Below are 18,554 nucleotides of genomic sequence, written 5' to 3' on the forward strand. Positions count from 1 at the left end.
TATTTTAGCAGACTTATGGAACAGTGATCCAATTTACGGAAAGGTCCATTATCTGGAAAACCTGAAGTTCTAAGCATTTGGGATAATAGAGCCTATACATGTACAGGTGTAGCAGGTTTATACTGCCAGTTTCCACTGAAACTAATATGAGGTAATTTCAGACAAATTTTTCTGTAAAATTAATTTTCTGTAAAATATTAAATTACATTTACTTTTGGTGACATGTCTCGAGTATCATAGCTTGAAACATTTTATGAATATGATTAAACTTGTAATGAATGGAATAACCTTTTAATTTAGCAAAACTAGGTTTAGTAAAAAATGTAAATTGGCAGCCACCTTTTTCTTGGTGCCCAAAAGTTTAATTTGCTTTTTTACTGCTTTATCATTTGCCCACTATGTTTTTTTCAGATTATAAGGACAGTTGTATTGATCCATCATTTGTTATGTTTTCTAAACAAGCAAAGAAGCAGAAAAAGCAGTCCATTATAAAGCACAATTTAATATAAAAGAACACAATAATGGTTTGAACACATGACAGAAAATAACCCTTATATACTAGTATTTATAGTCAACAGTAGCTGTTTTGTTCAATGACTAGGACACATTGTACTCATTTAACATTTAGCTGTGTTAGGCAAATATATTTTTTTAGCCTCCATTCTGAACATTAGAGCTCTGGTTTTTGTTGCTGTAAAAACATTCACTGAAATATCTTTCACAACATGTGTTGTTTTTGTGAACAGTCAAATAAAAAATACAGGGTGTTCTAAATTGCCAGCCATGAAGTCCTCTCAGGTTTTGCTGCTGTAAGCCTGGTTAATTCTTCTCCTGTGATTCTTTGTTTCCTCTCATTGCAAATTGCAATATAATGTAGGTGTCGATACAGTGATTGGATTCAAGATGAGTACTACATTACACGCAGACGTTCAGTGGAGCTAACATCATGATGAGATCTGTCACTGCTGGATGATGGAAAATACCAACACAGAAGTTCCTGGTTGTATAACTTTACACTGTTTGTCCTGAAAAGACCTGTCAAGCCTTGCTCTTTTGGATTTATGCTTTGTGAGGCAGCTATACTTTTTCAGCATCTCTAGCTTACAGATTTTATATGGGTAACTTATACCATGAAAATAAAAGTTCCATTATAGATGGAGTATGCTTATTTTCTTTCCTGTACCTAGATATAGCAGAGTCAGTAAGATATAGCAGATACAGTAGTGAAAATTAAAATGCACTAAGGCGAGATAAAAGAGCTGCAAAGTCTTACAATTTTAAAAAGTTGATGAGAACTTGCTATCGCTATAAATTGCAACTAAATACTAAAGAGTGACAACCTACAATAACCAGAAATGTCCAACTAACCTCTTCTGAGCTGCTGGTAAAGTCTACCTTAAAAAGTCTTTTTTATTTATTATGTATTTAGAAAAATGCAAAAAAACCTAAAGGCATATTAAAAACTGCAATTTCTGCTTTCCTGCCACTCCTTCAATGTGTAGAGCTCCACTTCCAACCTCAGTGGGTGTTTTCACCTGTTGGAGGTTTAGGAGACACTGCATCTCCACCCAGAATAAGGTAACGATACTACACGTTAAATGTTTGATCCTCCACATTTTTTGGTTTGATAATTTATCAGACAGAGATTTCTACTATATATATATATATATATATATATAAAGGAGTAGAATGTATGAAGCCAGCATTCACGTATACAGTAGTCACTGGATGCCTGGGTGCAGTGTTGAAAAACGGAAAATTTACAGCAACATAAATACCGCACTCACAGGACTTATGGTGAAGAAAAAAGTTCATTTATTGTTCAAACGTCAAACTGACGTTTCGGCTGTGTCCACAGCCTTTTTCACTTTTGAAAAAGGCTGTGGACACAGCTGAAACGTCAGTTTGATGTTTGAACAATAAATGAACTTTTTTCCAGTTCAGCTACCTCATTCAAGCAGGCTATCACTCCTGTGCTAGCACTAATTGCATGTAGACATCATATAAGAAAATGGAGGACACCTGACACTGCAGGGCTTCGCTGCAATTAGTGTTTATTAGTGTGTTCCACTACATGTTTCGGGCAAAGCCCTTTTTCGAACATGTAGTGGAACACACTAATTAACACTAATTGCAGCGAAGCCCTGCAGTGTCAGGTGTCCTCCATTATCTTATATGACGTCTTGACACATGAAAGCCTCAGCCTCCTGTGCCTGAGTGACTGTAGTGAGAGTGCTCTAGGAAATATGTCATGAATGATGTTTGTCTTATTTTGCAGTCTGGGGGCAGAGTCTCTTTGTTTAGTATAGGTTATGAAATGCTATAGTTCCATTAATAAGGTAAACCCATTCACCATTTTGTAGTGCTCATGATAACTTGGCAGGTAGGGTTTTGTGTGTGGGGGTGAGTGGGTGGAGGTGCTGGTTCAGGACAGCCTCCCCTTGATAGAGATATAGATGTTCTTTTAAAAATTTGTATAAAGAAGAGCAAACATGCAAAAATGAAGCTAAAAATTGTACAGAAATGTACAGAACATGGGAAATGAAGTATGGATTGTCAGAGCAATGATATCAGTTCATTTATATGAAACATGAAAATGTGCTTTGGCTTTTTTTATAAGACTAAGCAATCTATAAACAAAGCTGAAAACTACAATCGATCATCTGCATCCCTATTAACTTGTACTGGGCATATCTTCCCTGACTAACACAGCAAAATCAAATAGAAAGCAGATAATATAGTACTTAAATGATTACTTATTTTGATGAGTAATTTATCTCATATTGAAAATCTGCCAGAATTGACTGAGAAAAGGCTTCTTGGATATCATCAAATGGGGCTTGGTTTTGTACCAGCAAGGTACTAGGCTTTGTGCCATTCATTGCCTTAATGATGACAAGCATTGATTAAACAGTACAAATGTAAGTATTCTTGTGTATTCACTCATATTGTTCTGTCATATTATTTGTTCATCTATTTACTTCCGTTGTATTTAGCCAACTTGCACTTCAGGTATGCCATTTAACAAAACAGTTTACCTTTCAACTCTTTAACTCTTCCTCCTGTTTCTATTTTGGCAGCAACATTTAAAAAAAAAAATATATATATATGTCCCACACAATAGGGCTGATTCACTAAAGTGTGTTAAAACGTGCGCTATTTGTAGCGTGCGATAAAAATTTTATCGCGTCAAAATTTTTGCCACTAAATGCACGATTCACTATAAACATACTTGCGCTAATTAACTAATTAACGCCTATTATGTGCGCTAATAGTCGCCGCGTATAAATAGTAGCATATAAATAGTAGCCACATATAAATAGTAGCATATATATAGTAGCCACATATAAATAGTGCATATAAATAGTAGCCACATATAAATAGTGCATATAAATAGTAGCATATAAATAGTAGCCACATATAAATAGTGCATATAAATAGTAGCATATAAATAGTAGCCACATAAAAATAGTGCATATAAAAAGTAGCATATAAATAGTAACCACATATAAATAGTAGCATATAAATAGTAGCCACATATAAATAGTAGCATATAAATAGTAGCCACATATAAATAGTAGCATATAAATAGTAGCCACATATAAATAGTAGCCACATATAAATAGTGCATATAAATAGTAGCATATAAATTGTAGCCACATATAAATAGTGCATATAAAAAGTAGCATATAAATAGTAGCCACATAAAAATAGTGCATATAAAAAGTAGCATATAAATAGTATCCACATATAAATAGTAGCCACATATAAATAGTAGCATATAAATAGTAGCCACATATAAATAGTAGCATATAAATAGTAGCCACATATAAATAGTAGCATATAAATAGTAGCCACATATAAATAGTAGCCACATATAAATAGTGCATATAAATAGTAGCATATAAATTGTAGCCACATATAAATATTTATATGCTACTATTTATATGCGGCTACTATTTATATGCTACTATTTATATGCACTATTTATATGTGGCTACTATTTATATGCTACTATTTATATGCACTATTTATATGTGGCTACTATTTATATGCTACTATTTATATGCACTATTTATATGTGGCTACTATTTATATGTGGCTACTATTTATATGCGGCTACTATTTATAGGCTACTATTTATAGGCTACTATTTATATGTGGCAAACTGGAGGCTATATCACTCTAGGGCCAACACAGACTTGAATAAATAACACTGCAAAGTCCATATTTTATTGCCAAAAGCTCATTAACTGTACTTTTCTATAATTACCGCCTGCCTCAAGTAGGTGTTAATTTTCGCATAGTCTCATGTGATATTTAGCGCGCCTAAGTGTTTGTGAATCATGCTTTAGTATTCTTTTCTGCGCGCTAGTTAACGCATGCGTTAACATTACCGCATGTGGTTGTGCGCAAATTAACGCATGCGATAATACTGTAGTGAATTGCGCACTAATTGTCACGTCTTTTTTAACGCACAAAAAGCATGCGATAAAAATTAACGCACTTTAGTGAATCAACCCTAATATATCAAACACTTACCTATTTCCATAGCGTGCAGTACCTCACAGCATTTTAATATTAAAATCAAAAAGAATTCTGGCCATGTCACAGTCTGACTTGGTCAGAGCCAAACATTTGCGTTCATGAACCTCCAGGCATTCAAATGCTCAAATCTATTCAAAGCCCTTTCATAACTCCCTTAATCTTCCACACAGATTATATACTGATTTTCACTACACATTGTTACCACCTAACAGGTCACCCCCATTTATGTGTCACTCTCAATCCCTTTTAGATTGTCAGCTCTTTCAGTAAGGACAGGTCTAGCTATGTTTTCCGACACTGTGCTTTGCTGTTTGCACTAAGGTACTGTAAATGACCCCTTGGTTTTCCAGACTGCAGCTGCAAATATATTATTTGAGTCTTTACTATAGGATTCCTTTCAATCGTACTATTGATGAATGGATAGCTCAAGTTGTAACTGGATTATGAATATCAATATTCAGTAGTATGTACACTATATAACATTCATTTTCATAATGCTTTTCAGTGATAATTTCATTACCTAATTATTACAACAAACATGTAAACAAACTTTTTCTGCAATGACAGCGCATCTTTCACATAGTGAAAAGTTTACCGTACTAAGTTTAAAAATAAAATGCATCAAATGATGGGCATCAAAGTAACTACATTGGTGAAATACAAAGTTACATAGTTAAGTTGGGTTTAAAAAAATTAAAGTTCATCAAGTTCAATCCTTTCAAGCAAACCCCAGCACACAAACATAGACCCATACTGGCCTATCTGTACACTCACATATATACACTATATACCAATATTTATACTAATTGTAGATTTTAGAATCACAATAGCCTTGGATATTATGCTTGTTTAGGAAATCACCCAAGCCCCTCTTAAAGGCATTAACAGAATCATAATGCATTCCACAACCTCACTGCCGTCACCATGAAAAGCCACCTACGTTGCTTCAAAGTTCCGTTCCTCTAATCTAAAGGGGTGGCTTCTGGTGCACTGATCATTTTATGGGAAAAAGCACATCCCCAATCTGTCTATAATCTCCTCTAATGTACTTGTAAAATACAATACAGTACCATCATTTACAAATGCCACTTGCTTACAACACTGGAATGGAACGCTTTTAAAAAGCAAGTTTTACCCAATGCTATATGTAAATACAGAGGGCAAAATTTGCACACTTGGACTACCTTGGCCAGTAGTATTTATGAATCCAAGCCTAAACCTATTGCTTTATTCTGAACCATTATAGGACAACATCCACTAAATCCAGCAAGCGTTCTATTTGTCTAACCATACATTGAAGCTATTTAAAGTCCATCCAGTGCTTTATCAAACACCTACATAATCTCACCAGATGACAGTTTCTCAATGTGAGAAACTGCCAATTCTTCTTTCTGCCCTTTGTACCTTATGTTATCCTTACTGTCACTCAAGCTGCATTGTATCTCTATCTCTATCCTTTGGGTCAAGTACCTGAAAAAAGAAGATGAACCTTTGGCTATAACTTTTAGGGAAGTCATGTTTCCATGGTGATTGAAAATATGAAAGGCATCTATAGGCAAGGGATATAGAAAATCAATGATATTTATCCAAACTGTATTATGATAGCAGAGCAGGAACCAAGACAGTGCTTTTTTCCTTAGAATCCAGTAGTAAAATTAAGCTTTTTTTTCTGTGTAGATCTTGATGGACTACTATTTATTGTCATGCTTTACCAACTATGTAACTACTATGCTTATTACTTTAAGAGCTTATACTTTGTAATAAATCATCACATAGCTTTATCTACTGAATCTAGATTTATGCAACTGCACCACAAACCCTATCTGGCCAGATTGTGCACTGTTCTATTATTCTCTGTTTTTATTTTGCTTGCAGTCTCATGTATTATGCATTAAGTTTTTCCTTTAATATAGATTTGTAAAGCTGCATTCATTGTTGGAATTTTGAGTAAATTATTTATACAAGCAGATTTATTTAAACACAAATGAGCTATACCAAATGAAGTAAAAAGAAAAGTGCTAATGTTCTGTACAAAAGAGTTTTCTTTAATAAAATGTAGTGTGAGTTTATGTCTCACCATCCGCTTAAAGGAGATCTAAACCGTAGCCAATCCTCAGCACCATTTGCCTATCTCCTCATCAAGCTTCTTTCTAACAATATCTAATCTGTTCAGAAGTTTCCCTGTGTGCTGACCTACCATAAGAGTCGTGCAGCAGATTTCAAAGGTGCCATCTTCTTTTGTCTTCTTAAGTCAGCTCGTCCATACAAATCTTGAAGAAAGTAATTCTAGATGTAGATTCAGTTGCTCATCGTCCTGCAAAATCCATGTTGGATAACTAGCAGAAGAGTATCTGAAAACAGGTGAAAATGGTGCGTTGAAACTTGACTGCACAAACAGGTCAGTACACAAGAAAATATGTTGTTGAAGGGAGCAGTGGATCAGCTAAGGTTTAGGTATTTTAATGATAGTAAACTGCTTCATTTCAACCCATGGCAAACTTTGTTTATTTAATCATGAATATTTTTGCCCCTCGCGCCAGATAAATGATCTGCAAGCGAGGCTATGATGTTGGCATGTTGGGTTGCTCAGTAGGATGTTACATAGTTACATAGGGTTGAAAAAAGACCAGAGTTCATCAAGTTCAACCCTTACAAGTAAGCCCAGCACACACAAACTTATACTGACCTATCTATACACTCACACACATAAACCATATATACCAACATCAATTCTAACTGTAGATTTTAGTATCACAATAGCCTTGGATATTCTGCTTGTTCAAGAACTCATCCAGGCCCCTCTTAAAGGAGAATGCAAGTCAAAATTTAAAAAGCATACAATAGTCCTCCTATTGTTTAGTAAAAACGCCACACTTTTGGCTCACATAATCAAATATTTACTCAGTCACACTTCACATTTTCTAGAACAGGCAGCCATCTCTAAAAAGGTATTCTCCCTTCCTTTCCCTCCTTGCTTCATACTGCACATGTGTTTCATTCCCTCCCCCCCTCCCCTCTGCCAGATCCACTTCTGGTTTCATTCCCTCCCCCCCTCCCCTCTGCCAGATCCACTTCTGATTGGCTGGTGGGCATGTGTAGCTCAGAACAGCAGACAGGATCAAGTTACACACAAGCTCAGAGATTAGGAAGGCTGCCGCTTGCAGCCTACAGGAAGGACAGAGAGATTTCAGTGATGTCACTGTAGTCTTCACACTTCTGTATGCAGTAAGTACTTAAAAAGAATGCCTTTAGACTTACTTTTAATTCATATTAACCTTTCATTGTCCTTTAAAGACATTAACAGAATCTGCTATCACAACATCATAAGGAAGGACATTCCACAACCTCACTGCCCTCACCGTGCAAAACCACCTATGCTGCTTCAAATGGAAGTTCCGTTTCTCTAATCTAAAGGGGTGGACTCAGGTGCATTGGTCATATGGGAAAAAAGAACATTCCCTGTCTGCCTATAATCCCCTCAATGTACTTGTATAGAGTAATAATTTTCCCTTTACAAGCGCCTTTTTCCAGAGAAAACAACCCCAACCATGACAGCCTAATCTCTCTAGCTCACTAATATCCTCTTAAGCACTGGAGCCCAAAACTGCACTGCATACTCAAGGTGAGGCCTTACCAGAGACCTATAAAGAGGCAAAATGATGTTTTCATCCTTCAAGTCATTGCCTTTTTTATACAAGACAGCACTTTATTTGCAATAGTAGCCACAGAATGACACTGCCTGGAATTAGACAACTTGTTATCTACAAAAATCCCCAGATCCTTCTCAATTAAGGATACTCCTCAACACACTACCATTTAGGGGCTGATTTACTAACCCACGAATCCGACCCGAATTGGAAAAGTTCCGACTTGAAAACGAACATTTTGCGACTTTTTCGTATGTTTTGCGATTTTTTCGGATTCTTTACGAATTTTTCGTTACCAATACGATTTTTGCGTAAAAACGCGAGTTTTTCGTATCCATTACGAAAGTTGCGTAAAAAGTTGCGCATTTTTCGTAGCGTTAAAACTTACGCGAAAAATGCGCAACTTTTCGCGTAAGTTTTAACGCTACGAAAAATGCGCAACTTTTTACGCAACTTTCTTAATGGATACGAAAACTCGCGTTTTTACGCAAAAATCGTATTGGTAACGAAAAATTCGTAAAGAATCCGAAAAAATCGCAAAACATACGAAAAAATCGCAAAATACCGATCATTACGAAAAAAACGCAATCGGACTCCATTCGACCCGTTCGTGGGTAAGTAAATCAGCCCCTTAGTGTATAACTTGCATTTATATTATTTCTACCAAAATGCATAACTTTACACTTGTCAACATTGAACCTCACTTTCCATTTTGCTGCCCAGTTTTCCAATTTTCCATGCATACAATTTCAAGTTCCTTTGCTAAATATTTTAATGACTTGTAGTTTAGAGAAAATGTACAATCCCCACATCTACCTTATAAAACAGCAAACAACTTACAGTAAAACAGTGTATTGCACAATTTCTCTTCGCTTTTTCCTGTTTGTCCTGTTCATTCTACTTGCTGTTATGGAAGTACTTTAATCCCCAAGTCATTTTTTTAGTCTTTCTATTGATTGCTGCCTTACTCTACATTTTTTATTACTGCAAAAACTGTAGTTTTTTTTTTTACATAATAACAAAACTAAGGGATCTTGGGGAAAAAAGGTAGGGAACAGAAGGCATCCAGGTACAGTTATTTTATTACAAACTAAAATACCGAAATATTTGAGGGAATAAAATTATAAATACAAATCATTAATAAATAACACCTTCTTGAAAAACATTAAAAAAAAAATTAACTGTTGGTATCAACAATTTATAGGTCTATAAAATGTTTAAACAGCGGGTTTATAATTCATTATTTAAACTTGTCCTATTAAAAATAATTAAAATTAAAGTCCAAGGTTCAACAAACTTGTAAATGAAATTTCATAAATCCCCTATGGTTATAAAGCTGTTTTTCAATAAAAGTCCATTTACTGTCCAATTACATTCTATTGATTACGTACTCATAATTTGTGCATTCAGGATCTCCACACTTCAAGTGACCTTAGTTGTAAAAGTCCATTAAGAAATTCTCTCTTGTGAACCTAATGTTTGCTTTATCTACGCAGTTATGGATTTGTACAGGTAGAGGACAGAAGCAACATTCTTGCACTCCATTTATCAAACTTTTATTTCCCTAATATACTTGTGTTTGCAACCAATTATGCTTGGGCTTTTTATAATGTATTAGATATATAGTGAATAAAGTATCCCCTATTGTAAATTATAGGGTCATGGAACTCCGATGTGACTTCTAATATCCTTATATTTTACAACAGGGGGTACTTATTTTAATTTAATATAATATATTAATAATAATTATATAATATATAAAGTTTTGTGACAGAAATTACATAACTAAGTTCAGATTATATTTGATGACATCACTAAGCACCAAACAGTATATTATATGTATATATAAGGAGTAGTGCTGCGTGTAAGCAAAAGATCCTTTCCCTTACAATAAACACCCTTATTATAACTTTTTCCAACTCATGTAGAAATATCCATTTATGTTTGGTAGGTTCCTGCTTTAGCTGGAGTAACACATGTATGTTATACACTTGCTAAAAGTAATTAAAAAGGAACTATAATGAAATAAATAATCAATACAATAAATAATCACATCAAGTTATTACATTCTCTAAATATAAAATATTATATTAAAAATTGTATTTATAAGATATTTCAATTCCTATAATAGTCCCTCTGTTGCAACACATTTCAGAATAGTATTCAAAAGGGCAAATCATTTAAAACAAATTCGCACTAAGGACTACTGTGCAACTGAAAAATTAAAAAATAAAAGGAAGGATAAAGAATAGGTTGGGTTCTACCCCTGCTTTGTTTGTAAGGCATGTAGATATGGGCAAACAAGGAAAACCTTTACTTCTACCATACCAGAAAAGGAATACAAGATAAAACAGTGTATTAAATGCACAACACGTAACATAATACATTGATTACAATGCCCATGCTTATTATGTGATAGAATAAGAGAACATATTAATAACCTAGAGAATGGGAAAGAGTCACATAGGGGGAAATTTTTCAAGACATGAATGCTTGGAGTGTTCGTTTGAATGCTCCGAGCATATTTCTGACGATTTTTTCACGCTTGCGCGACTTTTTCGTACTCCCGTGCGACTTTTTCGTACGCTAGCGTGAAAAATTCTGGAAGGTTCTGCCGCTGTTTACAATCGTTCAGAACGCCAATACGATATTATCGTGACTAATACGATTTTATCGTAAACATTTTCGTGATATTTGCGATCTTCAGAAATTATCGTATCCAATCCGAATTTTTCCCATTCGGGATTCGAACCCTTGTTTTAATGAATTGGCCCCATAGTGTGTCAAAGCTTTTAAAGGGGACCAGTCACCCTAAGAAATAACTCCAAATTATTTTCTATATTGTTAGTTGAGCAAAATAAACTTAACTTACTCTATATAAATAATATAAATCTTGTTTCCTTCCATCTTGGAATTACTCAATCAAAGTTAACAGGCAGGCACCATTTTATGGACACTGTTATAAAGCCAAGCTTTGTATCATGCCAAAATCTTGTTGATGTGCCAGAATGGGGGGCCAGATGCCCATACCCATGCACTGGCTACACAGTTAGATGAGGAGGAGGGAGGAGAAAAGTGAGATGTGCAGTGACATCTAGGTAGTGCTGAATGGAAAGCTAAAGTTATTGTCTGCCCCGCCTCTATGCCTAAGGCATAGAGGCGGGGAAAGCAATATATGATTGACAGCTGTGATTTTTAAATGCGTTTATAATGGGTTTGGATGTGTTAATATAAAAATTAATTTGGGTTTCATGTTTAATTTGAAAAGGACTTTTATTATACAGCTTTTTATGTCTGGGTGACAGGTCCACTTTAACCCTTTCCCTGCCAACGACGTAGCTCCTACGTGCTGGCATAAAAAGATGTTAAGCGCCATGCACGTAGAAGCTACGTTTTCTTTATCTTGCGCTTGTTCTCTGCGCTCGGTGCTTAATCCAAGTGCAAAGAATGAGCGCAAGGTAAAGAACCCCCTAGGGAACGAGCACAGGGGGGTAACTAGTGGCCCCTGGGACATGATCGCCCAGGGGCCCCATAGAAAAAGCCAGCATCAAGATTGTACCTGTCTGTTTTCTTTTGCTCTCCCTCTCCCTTCCTGTGCTCCCCACTTCCTGTGCCGCCCACACACTGATCCTTCAGTGCAGCTGCTGTGCCTGCATGTCTCCTGTGTCCCTCCAGCGATCTCTAGCTTCATGACCTGAAGTAAGTGCCAGACATACACACAAACACACAATCACACACTTATTAGACTAATACACACTTATACTTACACTTATACACACACATACATATTTTTTGGGGGGGTTGGGGGGTTTCACACATTCATAGCACTTACAGCACTCACCTATCACCCTTATATTGTTTCCCCCACCAGAGGTGTAGCCTAATAGAAACTGCATTCCGGTTGAGGGAAACAATAGGTTTAAAAAAAAAAAAAAAAACACACCCTGCCAGCCCTGGAAAGCGATCTCCCTGCTTGCTTACTATGCGCATGCTCCTGATGTAGGAGCCATGAATGTAGATCACCCATCTTCCTCACACACATGCACATAAGCTGGCAGGGGCATTTGTTTAACTTATTAACTTTTATGGGACAAGTTAACGCAAAGGGGAATTGTTTGCATAAAAAAAACTGTGTAAAAAGTTTTTTAACATTGTGGCATTATTGCAGCAATGCTGTGTGTATTTCATCTTCATTTCAAATCTATTTTCTACACAACTCTTTATATATACTGTACGCCTAAAGGTGGCATAGGGGATGTTTCAACCCACCCTGTACCTTTTTATGTGTTCCAAATAAAAAGGCATTTGTGAAGGGTTTTTAAATAGATTCTCAGTTGGATAAATTGTTTTAATTAATTGTAGAGATTTCAGAAAACCCAGCATGTTATATTCTACATATGTACCAGCCTTTTGTCAGATGTAGTTTTTCAGTGAATATGTTTCTGGAACATTGGAGGCACATGATTAGAAAAGACCAGCGTGTTTGTAGTTAGCAGCATTGAGTCATGGAAGGGAAATTAACAGCAGATGGTCTGGCTTATATTTCCACATTAAGAAGCCATACACAGAGGCACAATAATCATGGATTTGTAATGTAATTTCACTGTATTTTGAATTAATTTTAATTGTATAAAAATTTTCCATTCAATTTGTTTTTTAAGTGTTTTTGTAACTGTGGCTGACACAATTTTCTAGTATTTGACACACATCCTCATACTTCCCAACATTTGAAAAATGTAACGAGGAACAAAAGAATTGAGGGGAAAATTAGGTGGTATTACAGTTTTGCTAAAAAAAAGGTGAAATTGTCCTACCCTGCAAGTCTCAGTTCCCCAAAAATACCTGTTTATCTTATTAGTTACAACTGTATCTAAGTGCAGGTGTTGAGTATTCTGGGCTGGTGTTGTATTCTGGTGTTGAGTATTAAGGACTACTTATCTTATTAATTTTGAGAATTTTGAGTTTTGCAGAATATTGAGGGGGATGAGGCCCAGCTATTGTTGCAAATGGAGGAGGCTTCAAAACTGGGTCAAGTTGTTATTATGGGGGACTTTAATTATCCGGACATTGACTGGAGTAATGGGGTGGCTAAGTCAGAAAAAGCTAGTAGGTTTGTAAATATGCTAAATGACAACTTTTTATTTCAGGCGGTTCAAGAACCTACTAGGAATGACTCTATTTTGGACCTGGTAATTTCTAATAATAATGAACTCATCTCTAACATTTGTGTGGGTGAGCATCTGGGGAACAGTGATCACAACATGGTCTCCTTTAAGATAATGCTGCAGAGACAGCGCTATAAGGGAGTAACTAAAACGCTCAATTTTAGACGTGCAGACTTTGCCAATATAAGGGCATCTCTGCAATGTGTCAACTGGGAAAGACTTTTCATGGGGTTAGACACAGAAGGAAAATGGAACATTTTAAAACATTGCTTTGCAGGTATACACAACAGTATATCCTCCTTGTAAGCAAGGAGAGGCATCGCAAAGCAAAACCTTTATGGCTGAATAAAGATGTTAGTGTCGAGGTTGGTAAGAAAAGACGTGCTTTTAGGGCATTCAAGTTAGCTGGGACAGCAGAAACTTTCATCAGGTACAAGGAAGCAAATAAAGCATGCAAAAAAGCTATCAAGCAAGCTAAAATAGAAATGGAAAGGGATATTGCAGCTAGGAGTAAAAAGAATCCAAAATTATTTTTTAATTATGTGAATAGTAAAAAAATGAAGCAAGAAGGGGTGGGAACCTTATTATCACGGGGGGGTAAGTTGGTTGATGAGAACGGGGAAAAAGCTGAAATTTTGAACTCTTATTTTTCATCTGTCTATACATCTGGGGAGCCAGCTAATGAAGGCTTCCCTTTTAATATGCCCAGTTCTAGTAATTTAGCTACTGACGCATGGGTCACTCGGGAGGAAATTCAAAAGAGACTTGAATATGTAAAGGTAATTAAAGGTCCAGGGCCGGATGGGATTCATCCCAGGGTATTAAATGAGCTGAGTGCTGTGATTGCCAAACCTCTTCACTTAATTTTTCAGGATTCATTGAGGTCTGGCATGGTGCCGAGAGACTGGCGGATTGCTAATGTGGTGCCGTTATTTAAAAAGGGATCCCGTTCTCAGCCTGAAAACTATAGGCCTGTTAGTCTGACATCAGTAGTAGGAAAAATTTTGGAAGGGGTAATAAGGGATAGGGTACTTGAATACATTGCAGTTCACAATACTATTAGTTTGTGCCAGCATGGTTTTATGTGTAACATATCTTGCCAGACTAATTTAGTCGCCTTTTATGAGGAGGTGAGTAGGAACCTCGATGCTGGAATGGCAGTTGATGTCATCTACTTGGACTTTGCTAAAGCGTTTGATACAGTACCTCACAGAAGGTTAATGATCAAATTAAGGAATATTGGCCTAGAACATAATATTTGTAATTGGATAGAGAACTGGCTGAAGGATAGAGTACAAAGAGTGGTGGTAAATGGAACATTTTCTAATTGGACCAGTGTGGTTAGTGGAGTACCGCAGGGGTCAGTCCTTGGTCCTTTGCTTTTTAACTTGTTTATTAATGACCTGGAGGAGGGCATAGAGAGTACTGTTTCTATTTTTGCTGATGACACAAAATTGTGCAAAACTATAAGTTCCATGCAGGATGCTGCCGCTTTGCAGAGCGATTTGGCAAAATTAGAAAACTGGGCAGCAAACTGGAAAATGAGGTTCAATGTTGATAAGTGCAAAGTTATGCATTTTGGTAGGAATAATATAAACGCGAACTATCTACTGAATGGTAGTGTGTTGGGGGCATCCTTAATGGAGAAGGATCTAGGGGTTTTTGTTGATAACAAGTTGTCTAATTCCAGGCAGTGTCATTCTGTGGCTACTAAAGCAAATAAAGTGCTGTCTTGTATAAAAAAGGGCATTGACTCAAGGGATGAGAACATAATTTTGCCCCTTTATAGGTCCCTGGTAAGGCCTCACCTTGAGTATGCGGTGCAGTTTTGGGCTCCAGTCCTTAAGAGGGATATTAATGAGCTGGAGAGAGTGCAGAGACGTGCAACTAAACTGGTTAAGGGGATGGAAGATTTAAACTATGAGGTGAGACTGTCGAGGTTGAGGTTGTTTTCTCTGGAAAAGAGGCGCTTGCGAGGGGACATGATTGCTCTGTACAAGTACATTAGAGGGGATTATAGGCAGATGGGGGATGTTCTTTTTTCCCATAAAAACAATCAATGCACCAGAGGTCACCCCTTTAGATTAGAGGAACGGAGCTTCCATTTGAAGCAGCGTAGGTGGTTTTTCACAGTGAGGGCAGTGAGGTTATGGAATGCCCTTCCTAGAGATGTGGTAATGGCAGATTCTGTTAATGCCTTTAAGAGGGGCCTGGATGAGTTCTTGATCAATCAGAATATCCAAGGCTATTGTGATACTAATATCTACAGTTAGTACTAGTGGTTGTATTTATAGTTTATGTATGTGAGTGTATAGATTGGTAGGTGTGGGTTAGGTGTGCTGGGTTTACTTGGATGGGTTGAACTTGATGGACACTGGTCTTTTTTCAACCCTATGTAACTATGTAACTATGTAACTATCAATCGGGACTGTTCCACGAAAATCAGGACAGTTGGGAGGAATACATTCTTATTAATGATCACTTTACACAGCCTAATATATTAGTCTGTAAAATATTGTGATATGTCAAAAAAGTTAATAAAAGCGCATTTTACCACATTTGCTTATACATTTTATGCATGTAAAATTGTTAATGTATGATTATCCTAATGCAGATTTACCAATTAAAAGAATTCTGTTTGTTTACTGACATCACAGTGTACACGGACAAGTTAATTGGAGTATAATATAAAAAGCTTCACAAATCAGAGGCCTATCAGTAACAGCAGCCAAAATAAAACCATACTTTTTATATAGAATATTCATGCAAATATAAAGAAACTTTGTCCAGACTAGAGATGTAGCGAACTGTTTGCCGGCGAACTAATTTGCGCGAACATCGGGTGTTCGCAAGTTCGCAAACTTTTCGCGTATGTTCGCAATTTGGGTTCGCGTGGCGTTTTTCTGCTGCGTTTTTTTCTCGGCCTAAAAACGCTGCACAAGCCACACATGGCATTTTCAGCAAATCCCATTTCCATGGTGCTAATAGTGCGAAATAACAAAAAACGCTGCGTATTTCCGCTAGGTCTGCCAGCTGCCTTTGCGGTTTTACACAACGCTGTGTCAACAAAGTATTTTTCAGAGAACTTTTTGCCCTTGATCCCATGGGCGTCCGCAGAAAATTTTCCAAGGGGGGGCAAGTAAGCTAGCATCATCCTGCAACAGATAAATATATATATATATATATTTATATATATATATAAATATAAATATATATATATTTTTTTTTTTTTGCAGGATGATACTAGGGGAGGCTAAATATGGCCCATACACAGACTGACCTACAGCTAATGTGACACTTAGTGGATTCGCTGCTGACGTAAAAAGTTAACCTCCCAACTACCTCTTGCCGTTCCCACTGACTTCCAGGGATACTGCGCAAAAGTGCGGGTGGGGGTGCTTTTTTTTTTTACCCTAAAATGTTTAGTATTAGTAGTAAAAGTATTCATACGCACACTTCTGTTAGGGGATCTGCAAACATTTGTGTTTGTGATCAGTTAGCTTAAAGGGGTAGTTCGCATTCGAATTCACTTTTATTTTTAATGGTTTTTCAGTTATTTAGCTTTTTGTTCAGCAGCTCTCCATTTGGTATTTCAGCAGCTATCTGGTTGCTAGGGTCTTATTTACCCTAGCAACCAGGTAGTGATTTAAACAAGAGATGGGAATATGAATAGTTAAGGGGCCTACTTGGAAAAATACAGAGCAATATTTTTTGGCCCCCATTTAAAATCTGTATAGAGGCAGAAGAGAAAGGCAAATTATTCAAAAAAATTAATTAGGAAGACCAATTGCAAAGTTGCTAGGAATAGGCCATTTTATAACATACTAAAGGTTAACTTAAAAGTGAACCACCCCTTTAGATGTGTTTATGTTAGTTTTATAGCAAGAAAGGCAGTGGGTACTGACTCCCCATTATATACAGTGAGACGCAGTCCGTATTTACAAACCCAGCACATTATATACAGTGAGGAGCAGTCCGTATTTACAAACCCAGCACATTATATACAGTGAGACGCAGTCCGTATTTACAAACCCAGCACATTATATACAGTGAGGAGCAGTGGGTACTGAGGGCAGATATTCAGGCCCTGGCACTATAACACTGGCACTGATACACAACATTGGCCCCACTGTAACTTACTATAAATGAACAAAACAATGACAAAAAAAAAAAAAATAGTAAGTGCAAAAAACAACAACACATATATAAACACACAATGAGCTTTTTCAGAGGGAAAGAGTTAACTTACCCTCCATGTGTTAGGGTAGGGGATAGATTATAAATTATTATAGATGTCAGGTCAGGCAAAAAACAATTTAATGTCAGCTAGTGATTCTTTAGAACTGTATAGTACCTGGGTATAGTGCCTGGGTATAGTACCTGGGTATAGTACCTGGGTATAGTGCCTGGGTATAGTGCCTGGGTATAGTACCTGGGTATAGTGCCTGGGTATAGTGCCTGGGTATAGTGCCTGGGTATAGTGCCTGGGTATAGTACCTGGGTATAGTGCCTGTGTATAGTGCCTGGGTATAGTGCCTGGGTATAGTGCCTGGGTATAGTGCCTGGGTATAGTGCCTGGGTATAGTGCCTGGGTATAGTGCCTGGGTATAGTGCCTGTGTATAGTGCCTGTGTATAGTGCCTGGGTATAGTGCCTGGGTATAGTGCCTGTGTATAGTACCTGTGTATAGTGCCTGGGTATAGTACCTGGGTATAGTACCTGGGTATAGTGCCTGTGTATAGTGCCTGGGTATAGTACCTGGGTATAGTGCCTGTGTATAGTACCTGGGTATAGTACCTGGGTATAGTACCTGTGTATAGTGCCTGGGTATAGTACCTGGGTATAGTGCCTGTGTATAGTGCCTGGGTATAGTGCCTGTGTATAGTGCCTGGGTATAGTGCCTGGGTATAGTACCTGGGTATAGTACCTGGGTATAGTGCCTGTGTATAGTGCCTGTGTATAGTACCTGGGTATAGTGCCTGGGTATAGTGCCTGGGTATAGTGCCTGGGTATAGTGCCTGGGTATAGTACCTGTGGGATGAAAACTGCAGCAAAAGTTGAGAGTTGGTTCTTAGGTAAAGTTACAGGGGCAGATTCTTCTTTTCAGTCTTTATTTCTGTTTCCAGTTTGCAAAATCTCCCGATCCCTGTGTGCATGTGTGCTCTGATTGGTCAATTTTACTGTCTGTCAAGGAA

The sequence above is a fragment of the Xenopus tropicalis genome, chromosome 7 (genome assembly GCF_000004195.4).
Source record: "Xenopus tropicalis strain Nigerian chromosome 7, UCB_Xtro_10.0, whole genome shotgun sequence".
NCBI lineage: Eukaryota > Metazoa > Chordata > Amphibia > Anura > Pipidae > Xenopus > Xenopus tropicalis.